The following is a 12653-nucleotide window of genomic DNA, read 5'->3' as shown; positions in this document are numbered from 1 at the left end:
TCGGTTGGCCACCGGGCTGTCCGTCAAGGATTCTGCTGTGAATAAAAATGTACATTTCATGAGCAGATTGACGGGGGGCTGGAACATAATTACAAATCATTTTTAGACTGCAAATTGACCGCAAGAAGCCCAAACATATATCATATTTGACTAAAACATAATAATTTCAAACATTGCTTATACTTGCATAGGATCACGTCTCTCTCTAATATACTGTACATAGGAATAGATTTTCAAAATAAAAATAATTTGGAGATGATCTCTTTTATGTCCAACAATGACAATCCCCCCCCAAAAAAAACAACTTAGGGGGCCAAATAAAACCAATGCTGCCAGTTGGGGAACCCTGCCAGTCTCAGTCACTAGATCTCAATCCAATGGAACACTTATGGGACATTCTGGAGCAAAACACCAAACGATGGAATTTCTCATGGGAGAATGGTGTCACATCCCTCCAACAGGGTTCCAATGCCGAGGTGCATTGAAGCTGTTCTGGTTCGTGGTGGCCCAACTTCCTGTTAAGACACTATGTTGGTGTGTACTTTTATTTTGGCAGTAATCTGTACCTTTCAGAAAATGTAATTACAGCAGTAAAAATCAACGTTTTGTCATACCCATGGTATACTTAAGCAATAAGGCCCGAGGAGGTGTGAAGTATGCCCAATAGGCCACGGCTAAGGGCTGTTCTGAGGCAGAGCCGTGGTATATTGGCCACATATCACAAACTCCCGAGGTGCCTTATTGCTATTATAAGCTGGTTACCAACGTAATTAGAGCAGTAAAAATAGCATGGCTGTCAACCAGTCAGAATCCAGGGCTCGAACCACCCAGTTTATAATAGAAAATAATGCACCCCTGTCTATCAGTTATATGTTTTGATAACCTGCCTCACACACTCAGACACATGCCTTTTCTCTCTCTTCCACATACTTTCACCTTGTTTCATATGGATTATATACTGTGATCAGGCGTGTTTGTGTGTGTGTGTGGGAGGAGAGCTGTTCTGTCTGCTGTTTAGCTAGTCCTCCCACTCAGTGCAGACTAAAGAGAGAGGTAGGCTATAGACAGAGCGCTCGAGTCTATTTCAGGCTCTGGATGTGCGGCCTGCACTGCACTCACTGAGACCAGAGTGACTCACCCACTCCTCCACACAATCTTACTTCTGCAGGCATCCAGAGGCAAGCAGAAATCACACTATGCTGTACAAACTCCCACTGCACTCTCTCTTTCTCCTCTCTCCTGTCCGTAAGAAACAGTTTGAACTAAAGGGGTCTAAATACATTTTAAAGGACAATGACATTCAAGTGAACCAGGTGTTGAGTTGAGCAGCTAAAGCAGGGCCTCAAGAATGAAAACGAACCTTCATTGGTTACGGTAACCACATCCTGTGTGACAACACAGAGGTAGGAAGGGGTGACTTCCTGCTTCTAATGCTTCTCTATCTCTCTGACTGGGCATGTCACAAACCTTGCAGGGATAGTCTCTTGTGCCTGATTCACGCAAGAGGGCTACCCAAACAGTACTGTGTTGGCTCTGATATGTTCTTTTCACATTGGGGGGAATTCCGACCCGAGTTTAGTGCACTTAAATGGAATGTAATTCCCTTTTTTATGCACTTTCCTCTCTATGGGTATTCTGACCTTGGACTTAAGCATTCGTTCGGGTTGGAGATCAGAGAAATGAAGGTGTGGTGGAGGTGTGTACGATACCTCTGTATTCTGACCTTGACTTAATTCCCTCATAATTCCACCAACTTTACACACGAGAAAACCGTGAGTACGGTTGTGCCGGTTCCAAGTGGAAAAAGCATTGTTGAACGTCAATTCCGGTCACAACTTGTAGACTTGTTTACGTGCTGCTGTGCGGTTTGTTGCTAACTTTTCTTTGCTACCTGCCAACTATATGGTTTTTACTTTTTAATTACCATTTTATATATTTTTTTCTCCCTCTCTATACTTTTTTCATTCAACTTGTTCACTCCGGACGCTTTATCTGGACATGGTTCGTCAGGACCTCCACCAGCCGAAGCTAAGTAGTAACATTAACATTATGCCTTCTAATTGCAGTCGCTGTACTTATAATATCCTGTAAGCTAACGTACTTCTGTAAAACACGCTGTAACATACAATTTAACTTATTTTAGCGCCCCCAAAACGTAATACTTCCAGGTCAACTGAGATAAGCCATGTGGGGAAACAGCTTTTTCACCCGATATGTCCAACTTATCACCTCTGAAATGTAAATAAAACACTATAAAGAGTTTATATAATGTGTCATTATATACCTATTTGAAGGTTTGTGTTGAATTTGAATGGGGTTTTTAGGGTTGGCGCTAAAGTTATCTTCACAAGTAGACAGCGGCTGTCGCAGCTTTAGAGACTCATGATGGCTTGCAGTGATGACGCAAAAAATGAATGCATTCAGTTGTACAATTAACTAGGTATCCTCGCTTACCCCTGTCCCTTTCTTATTTGTAAACTGCATGAGAAGCGCTACACCTGGTGGAGAGAGAATTCTAGACCTCCACAAGTCTGGTTCATCCTTGGGAGCAATTTCCAAATGCCTGAAGGTACCACGTTCATCTGTACAAACAATAGTATGCAAGTATAAACACCACGGGACCACGCAGCCATCATACCGCTCAGGAAAGAGACAGGTTCTGTCTCCTAGAGATGAATGTACTTTGGTGCGAAAAGTGCACATCAATCCCAGAGCAACAGCAAAGGACCTTGTGAAGATGCTGGAGGAAACAGGTACAAAAGTATGTATATCCACAGTAAAGCGAGTCCTATATCAACATAACCTGAAAGGCCGTTAAGCAAGGAAGAAGCCACTGCTCCAAACCGCCATAAAAAAATCCAAACTACGATTTGCAACTGCACATGGGGACAAAGATCATTCTTTTTGGAGAAATGTCCTCTGGTCTGATGAAACAAAAATAGAAATGTTTGTCCATAATGACCATTGTTATGTTTTGGAGGAAAAAGGGGGATGCTTGCAGGCCGAAGAACACCATCCCAACCGTGAAGCACAGGGGTGTCAGCATCATGTTGAGGGGGTGCCTTGCTGCAGAAGGGACTAGTGCACTTCACAAAATAGATGGCATCATGAGAGGAAGGAAAATTATGTGGATATATTGAAGCAGCATCTCAAGACATCAGTCAGGAAATTAAAGCTTGGTCGAAAATGGGTCTTCCTAATGGATAATGAATACTTCCAAAGTTGTGGCAAAATGGCTTAAGGACAAATAAGTCGAAGTATTGGAGTGGCCATTACAAACCCCTAACCTCAATCCCATAGATCATTTGTGGGCAGAGCTGAAAATGTGTGTGCGAGCAAAGAGGCTTACAAACCTGACTCAGTTACACCAGCTCTGTCAGGAGGAATGGGCCAAAATTCACCCAACTTATTGTGGGAAGCTTGTGGAAGGCTACCCAAAACGTTTGACCAAAATTAAACAATTTAAAGGCAATGCTACCAAATACTAATTGAGTATATGTTAACTACTGACCCACTGGGAATGTGAAAGAAATAAAAGCTGAAATAAATCATTCTCTCTGCTAATATTCTGACATTTCACATTCTTTAAATAAAGTGGTGATCCTAACTGACCTAAGACAGGGAATTTGTACTAGGATTAAATGTTAGGAATTATGTAAAAACTGAGTTTAAATGTATGGCTAAGGTGTATGTAAACTTCCAACTTCAACTGTAATTGGTACCATTGGAAAGAAAACACTTCGAAGTTTGTAGAAATGTTAAAATAATGTAGGAGAATATAACACAATATATATGGTAGAAGAAAAACCAACTGGAATTTTTTTGAGAGAGACCCTCCTCTAAGAAATGCAAGAGAAAGGTCATATTGACAATTAGCTCCCTGGATGCAATTCCTATGGCTTCCACAGGGTGCCAGCAGGATATTTTGCTAGTGGGACACCGAGCCCTAAGAACTTTTCTCCAATACTATCAGGCCATTACCATGTCAATCAACGCTTGAATAGAAATGTAATTCACACCCCAGATTTTGATGCCAACACATTCGCTACAGTCCCATTAGTTTTCATTGCAGCCTTGTTTGAATTTGTACGGAATGGGGTTAGTCAACAGTAGAGGAGAACGATCGCCTTGTGGCGAGGATAGCCATACTGCAAGCCCAGCTTCAGACGCAATCGTTAGGGTAATTTAAGTGTAGGAAGGGATGAAACAGCGTCTGTGCCACCAATAAGTACAGATAGTATTAAAAATCCCCTCGCACAGTCCCCGCAGCCGGACAATTTTCTCATTGCTTCTGAGAGGAAATACTGTAGGAATGCTCAACTGGTGTTGCTCATTCAGCCGACAGAAACCTTCAACCAGTTCCCCCCATTAAGCAACGAGTCAGAGTCAGAGTCTTCTCTGGTCCTCCACCCGTTACGGGGTCTGAGACGCCGAAGCCTCCCACCATTAGCTCTATCAAATTGAACCCTATTCATTGGCGACTCCATTACCCGTAGTATTAGACTTAAAAATAATCATCCACTGTCTACCAGGGGGAAGGGCTACCGACGTTAAGGCTAATCTGAAGATGGTGCTGGCTAAGGCTAAAACTGGCGAGTGTAGAGAGTACAGGGATATTGTTATCCACGTAGGCACCAACGGTATTAGGATGAAACAGTCAGGGGTCACCAAGCGCAACAAAGCCTCAGCGTGTAAATCATCGAGTAATTGTCTCTGGCTCCCTCCAAGTTAGTGGGAGTGATGAGCTCTACAGCAGTCTCACAACTCAATGGCTGGTTGAAAACTATTTTCTGCCCCTCACAAAATATAGAATTTGTTGATAATTGGCCCTCTTTCTGGGACTCACCCACAAACAGGACCAAGCCTGGCCTGCTGAGGAGTGACAAACTCCATCCGAGCTGGAGGGGTGCTCTTATCTTATCTATGAACATAGACAGGGCTCTACCTCCGCTAGCTCCACAGTGAGATAGGGTGCAGGCCAGGCAGCAGGCTGTTAGCCACCCTGCCAGCTTAGTGGAGTCTGCCACTAGCACAGTCAGTGTAGTCAGCTCAGCTATCCCCATTGAGACGGTGTCTGTGCCTCGACCTAGGTTGGGCAAAACTAAACACGGCGGTGTTAGAAATCTCACTGGAATAAAGACCTCCATTCATGTCATTATTGAAAGCCCCTAATTAGGGCTTAAATGTTAGATCCCTCACTTCCAAGGCAGTTATAGTCAATGAAATAGTCACTGATCATAATCTTGATGTGATTGGCCTGACTGAAACATGGCCTGATGAATTTACTGTGTTAAATGAAGCCTCTCCTCCTGGTTACACTGGTGACCGTATTCCTCCCGCATCCCGCAAAGGTGGAGGTGTTGCTAACATTTACGATAGCAAATTTTTATTTACAAAAAAAATGACAGCGTTTTCGTCTTTTGAGCTTCTAGTCATTAAATCTATGCAGCCTACTCAATCACTTTTTATAGCTACTGTTTACAGGCCTCCTGGGCCATATACAGCGTTCCTCACTGAGTTCCCTGAATTCCTATCAGACCTTGTAGTCATGGCAGATAATATTCTAATTTTAGTTGACTTTAATATTCACATGGAACAGTCCACAGACCCACTCCAAAAGGCTTTCGGAGCCATCATCGACTGGGTTTTGTCCAACATGTCTCTGGACCTAGTCACTGCCACAGTTATAATTTAGACCTAGTTTTGTCCTGTGGAATAAATATTGTGGATCTTAATATTTTTCCTCATAATCCTGGACTATAAGACCACCATTTTATTATGTTTGCAATCGCAACAAATAATCTGCTCAGCCCCCTAATTAGGATCATCAAAAGTCTTGCTATAAATTCTCAGACAGCCCAAAGATTCCTAGATGCCCTTGCAGACTCACTCCACCTACCCAAGGTAAGTTAACCGAGGAACTAAATTTAACACCCAATTTGTAAGTCGCTCTGGATAAGAGCGTCTGCTAAATGACTTAAATGTAAATGTAAATGTAATGTAAACATTGCATAATACCTTAGATGCAGTCGCATCCCTTAAAACAAAAAACATTTGTCATAAGAAACTAGCTCCCTGGTATACAGAAAATACCCAAGCTCTGAAGCATCCAGAAAATTGGAACAGAAATTATGTTACACCAAACTGGAAGTCTTCCGACTGGCTTGGAAAGACAGTACCGTGCAGTATCGAAGAGCCCTCACTGCTGCTACATCATCCTATTTTTCAAAGAATAAGAACAATCCAAAATGTATTTCTAATACTGTCTCAAAGCTAATTAAAAAGCAGCATTCCCCAAGAGAGGATGGCTTTCACTACAGCAGTGATAAATTCATGAACTTCTTTGACAAAAAGATCTTGATCATAAGAAAGCAAATTACGGACCCAACAGTATCTCGGACCTGCCTGGTGTGTTCCTTGTTCTTCATGATGCTCTCTGCGCTTTTAACGGACCTCTGAGACTATCACAGTGCAGGTGCATTTATACGGAGACTTGATTACACACAGGTGGATTGTATTTATCATCATTAGTCATTTAGGTCAACATTGGATCATTCAGAGATCCTCACTGAACTTCTGGAGGGAGTTTGCTGCACTGAAAGTAAAGGGGCTGAATAATTTTGCACGCCCAATTTTTCAGTTTTTGATTTGTTAAAAAAGTTTGAAATATCCAATAAATGTCATTCCACTTCATGATTGTGTCCCACTTGTTGTTGATTCTTCACAAAAAAATACAGTTTTATATTACATTTACATTTACATTTAAGTCATTTGGCAGACGTTCTTATCCAGAGCGACTTACAAATTGGTGAATTCACCTTATGACATCCAGTGGAACAGCCATCTTTATGTTTGAAGCCTGAAATGTGGCAAAAGGTCGCAATGTTCAAGGGGGCCGAATACTTTCGCAAGGCACTGTATCTCTGTTGTTGTTGCATGGACCAAAAGAAAAACAAAGCTTTCCTACTGATGAGTCAACAGGGATAATGGAAGGTAAGTTCTGAGGGTTTTGACACGTTCCTGAATAATAAAGCAACACCTGAGGGAATGGCATCCAAAATGATTACAAACTCTTTTGGTGTTACAGGGATCTTGTGAAGTGATAAAAAATCCTCAGAATAAAGTTAAATGCACTCTGCATTAACAAGTTGGCTGAACAATAGGATATTATTTAGGCACCAATATTCTAAAAACAAAGATGTATTTTTATACAATTTGTCCCGATTTATTCCAGATATAATATCTGTGTGGAGAGAAATTATGCTTATGAATTAAGGACCATGAAAAGCAGAGAGTTTCACTGGAATTTTGTCAATATTATAATTGCAAACCAACATGAAGTTAAAGCCAACAAAGTAGAGAAGACATGATGAGGAATAAAGTTCCACATAGAAGTGGGTCTTCTTAGGAATTCTTAATTCCAATTGACCTTAAAGGATCGGACCCCTTTGTTACATTTTTACCTAAAATGACAAATCTAACTGCCTGTAGCTCAGGCCCTGAAGCAAGGATATGCATATTCTTGATACAATTTGAAAGGAAACACTTTGAAGTTTGTGGAAATGTGGAATGAATGTAGGAGAATATAACACATTAGATCTGGTAAAAGATAATAAAAAATAAAAAAACATTTTTTTAGTATTTTAATTTTTTCATCATCTTTGAAATGCAAGAGAAAGGTCATAATGTATTATTGCAGTTTCGGCGCAATTTCAAGCATTGTGTGTGCAAAGTTTCAGATTGATCCAGTGAAGCGTTTCAATATGCCTCTCCTTAATGTCAATATGCCTTGTCCATTGCTGTTCTGGTTAGTGTTTATTGGCTTATTTCACTGTAGAGCCTCTAGCCCTGCTCACTATACCTTATCCAACCTTTCAGTTACACCACCCACACATGCGATGACATCACCTGGTTTCAATGTTTCTAGAGACAATATCTCTCTCATTGTAACGCACTGGGGTAGTGGGTGCTGAGTCAGACACAGGAGGCAGAAGATACAGAGTAGCTCTTTATTATGCACCGGGAAAAATGTACTGCCAAGAAACTGGGAGCACATAAACAATTGTCCAAAACCAGGACCACACCAGTCCGGAGGGAAAATCCAAAACAACCAGCACTACCGCACAAAATACACAGTGGGAAACGAAACAAGCCCGCACAAAGAGTAGGTGGGCCTACCGGCTTAAATAGCCCAAATAAACCTAAACAAGAAACAGATGTTACTAATCAGACAAAACAACAGAAAAGAGTAGGTGGGCCTACCGGCTTAAATAGCCCAACTAAACCTAAACAAGAAACAGATGTTACTAATCAGACAAAACAACAGAAAAGAGTAGGTGGGCCTACCAGCTTAAATAGCCCAACTAAACCTAAACAAGAAACAGGTGTTACTAATCAGACAAAAACAACAGAAAAGGGAAAAGGGATCGGTGGCAGCTCGTAGGCCGGTGACGATGACCGCCGAGCACCACCCGAACAGGAAGAGGGGCCACGTTCGGTAGGAGTCGTGACAGTACGCCCCCTCTGACGCGCCGACACCGGCCTCGAGGGCGACCCGGAGGGCGAGGCGCAGGGCGATCCGGATGGAGGCGATGGAAATCCCTTAACAGTGACGGATCCAAGATGTCCCCCACCGGTATCCAGCACCTCTCCTCCGGGCCGTACCCCTCCCAGTCCACGAGGTACTGCAGGCCCCTCACCCGGCGTCTCAAGTCCAGAGCAGCACGTACTGTGGACGCCGGGGACCCCTCGAGGCAACATTTTCACAAAAATAAGAAAAGCAACCAAATTAAATAATTTACCTTTGAAGAACTTCAGATGCTTTCACTCAGGAGACTCCCAGTTAGATAGCAAATGTTCCTTTTTTCCAAAAATAATATTTTTGTAGGTGAAAAAGCTCCCATTTGTTCATCCTGCTTGGCTGAGAAATTGACCGAAAAATACTTAAACTATAACACCGAACTTTTTTCAAAATTTGCTCCATAATATGGACAGAAACACGGCAAACGTTGTTTAGGATCCATCCTCAAGATGTTTTTAACATATATATTCGATAATATATCCATTGAGGTAATTGGTTTCTCATAAGAAGCGATTGGAAAAATGGCTACCTCAGTATTTTACGCAAGATTTTCTCCGGGAGACACCATGTGACCACTCGCTATATATGGTCCCTTACAGCCATTCTCCAATGGAAATGCCTAAAAAGACGTCACAATGCTGTTGACACCTTGGGGAATGCATGGAAAACGTAAGCTCATTCGTAGCTCATTCACAGCCATATATATAGCCATATAGTCATTGGCATGAGGTGGTTTCAAGAAATGCGGCACTTCCTGATTGGATTTTTATCTGGGTTTCGCTGTAACATCAGTTCTGTGGCACTCACAGACAGACAATATCTTTGCAGTTTTGGAAACGTCAGAGTGTTTTCTTTCCAAAGCTGTCAATTATATGCATAGTCGAGCATCTTTTCGTGACAAAATATCTTGTTTAAAACGGGAACGTTTTTCATCCAAAAATTAAAATAGCGCCCCCTATATCCAAGAGGTTTTAAGACATAGACCAGACGCTACGGAAAATGATAATATCATATTGATCGATATGGGAATATGACTAGTGTCTTTCTCAAAAAATGTAGTATTGTCAGCCAGCTGGCTTATAATAATTTCTTTACCAGCTATGGAAATACCTTGTACAGGACTATTAATATAATTTGTAAGTAGTTGGGTGAGTAATAAAAACAGATATGATGAGATAGGACAACCTTGCCGAATTCCTCTCAAATCTAGGTGAGGTGCCATTTTTCAGTGTGATTGTGTACCAGTCTTGAGACGACAGATGCTGGGAGACGGGAAGCAAGTACAGGGTGGGGATGTCATAATAAATAGACATGAAAGCAAAATCAGCGTCTGAACTGAGGAAGTGACAGATATAGGGGAGGTAATCAATGACGTGACGGAGTCCAGGCGAGTCTGATGAAGCACTGGTGCGCGAAACAATGGTGGCTGGTGTGCGTAATGATGAACAGCCTGGCGCCCTCAAGTGCCAGAGAGGGGGAGCGGGAGCAGACGTGACAGTACCCCCTCTAGGGACTTCACCTGGCATCCTACCTGGGCGAACCAGCCGAGATGCGGGAGCCCGACGAGCCGGCCGAGGCGCGGGAGCCCGACTAATAACTTGTAAAATTCTGATGTAATTTCATCAATACCTGGGGATTTATTGTTCTTTAGACATTTGATAAACTCTATAATCTCTTCAACAATGATGGGTTCATCACACTGTTCATAGTCTGTATCAATGATAGAATTAACAGTATTCAGTGAGTCCTCTGGAATCTGTGGATTGGAGGGAGGAGCTATAGGAGGACAGGCTCATTGTATTTGTCACACCCTGACCTTAGTATTCTTTGTTTTCTTTATTGTTTTGGTTCGGTCAGGGTGTGACATGGATGATGTATGTGTTTTTGTACTGTCTATGGGTTTTGTCTATGGTTGCCTAGATTGGTTCTCAAATAGAGGCAGGTGTTTATTTTTTTTATATTATTATTTTTTTAACCTTTATTTAACCAGGCAAGTCAGTTAAGAACAAATTCTTATTTTCAATGACGGCCTAGGAACAGTGGGTTAACTGCCTGTTCAGGGGCAGAACAACAGATTTGTACCTTGTCAGCTCAGGGATTTGAACTTGCAACCTTCCGGTTACTAGTCCAGCCCTCTAACCACTAGGCTACCCTGCCGCCCCCGTTCTCTCTGATTGGGAACCATATTTAGGCAGCCATCTTCTTTGGGTATTTCGTGGGTTATTGTCTATGTGTAATTGCCTGTGTCTGCACTGTTTATATATAGCGTCTCATTTGATGCTTTGTAAGTTTGGTTAGAGTACTTTCTTCATTAAATATAGAACATGTATTCATATCACACTGCGCCTTGGTCTCCTCCATTCGACAAACGTGACAGTATTGGCTGGAATGGCATTCATGGAACGGGATTGAACACATCAAACATATGGAAACCACATGTTGACTCCGTTCCATCGATTTCATTCCAGTAAAATTTCTCAAGTCTAAAGAAATAGTATGAATTTTGTTCTGCCTCCTCAAGCCAGTTTTCCCTGTATCTAATAAAGGCTCCTTTTGCTTTTATCTATACAAAACGTTAGGAACACCTTCCTAATATTGAGTTGCACCCCGTTTTGCCCTCAGAACAGCCTCAATTCGTCGGGGCCTGGACTCTACAAGGTGTCAAAAGCGTTGCTCAGGGATGCTGACCCATGTTGACTCCAATGCTTCCCACAGTTGTCAAGTTGGCTGGATGTCATTTGGGGGGTGGACAATTCTTGATAGACATGGAAATGAAAACCCCAGCAACGTTGCAGTTCTTGACACAGTCCTTGACATATCCCGTTCAAAGGTACTTAAATATTTTGTCTTGCCCATTCACCCTCTGAATAGCACACATACAAATCAATGTCTCAATTATCTCAAGGCTTAAAATGCCTTCTTTAACCAGTGTCCTTCCCTTCATCTACACTGATGGAAGTGGATTTAGCAAGGCACATCAATAAAGGAACGTAGCTTTCACCTGGATTCACCTGGTCAGTCTGTCATGGGAAGAGCAGGTGTTCTTAATGTTTTGTACGCTCAGTGTATCTGTCATCCAGTTTATTTTGTAACTCAATCAGTTCCATCTACTCCTCCCCTGAAAGGCCAGCTGGAGGTTTTTGAGAAAGAGGAAGCTATTACCACCTTTTCCTCCTCAGCTCTTCCGGTCTAAGCAAGAGTATTACCATATAAGGTCATTTAAAGTGCTCCCAACTATTGCAATACTTTTTTTGCACAAGCCCTTTCCCATAAGTGTGAAATTAGACCTTTAACCTTAAACTTAACTATATGGTTATTCAATAAGGAGCTATTTAGCTTCCAGTAGGATGCTCTACCATGGTTAGTATAAGGGGTAACTAATTTCACATAAATGTAAATGGCCTATGGTCTGTGAGGGGAGTAAAAAAACATTTTGAGTTAAACACTTTCAACACATTTCCATATAAGCCCAACATCTATTCTGGACTGTCTGGAACTGACAAGACTCCGTGAAGATGATGTATGGTGGAATGAAATACGTCACAATGTGTGCCGGGCATAAAGCATACTTACCAGAAGTCCACTGCTCTGATAATAAAAGTATGTGCATTGCAAACATATATGTTGTTTGGACAGTTAGCTCACCGTGGTGAGTTGCTGACATCTATTGCCACTTGCGGTGTAAGTTTGATTACCCCATTGGGAGAATTTAATCATCACCTTGAAAATGAAGATTAGGTGCTCAATTCAATCCAACCTGCATTGGAGTATTTATGCAGTAGCTCTTTTCAACGGTCAAATTAACTCACAGATTGGTCTTGGGTCATGTTTTAAAACCTACAACTACTATCAGAGCGACCCCTCTCACAACCATGCTTTCATTTGTCAGAATTAGAAGTGTGTGGGTATGGGATGAACACTGTTAAAGGATTTGAAAAATACGATGATAATTGCCCCATGTGGTAATGGACGTTACAGCCATTGAACTATGAGCCAACTGTCTTAGCAGACTGCACCACGGTTCAGTCCAAACGGCTGTGTAAAAGTACGAGTCGACACGATCCCCATTGTC

Source organism: Oncorhynchus masou, chromosome 17 (genome assembly GCF_036934945.1).
Source record: "Oncorhynchus masou masou isolate Uvic2021 chromosome 17, UVic_Omas_1.1, whole genome shotgun sequence".
NCBI lineage: Eukaryota > Metazoa > Chordata > Actinopteri > Salmoniformes > Salmonidae > Oncorhynchus > Oncorhynchus masou.
The sequence above is the reverse complement of the archived record's forward strand: the minus strand, read 5'-3'. Positions refer to the sequence as shown.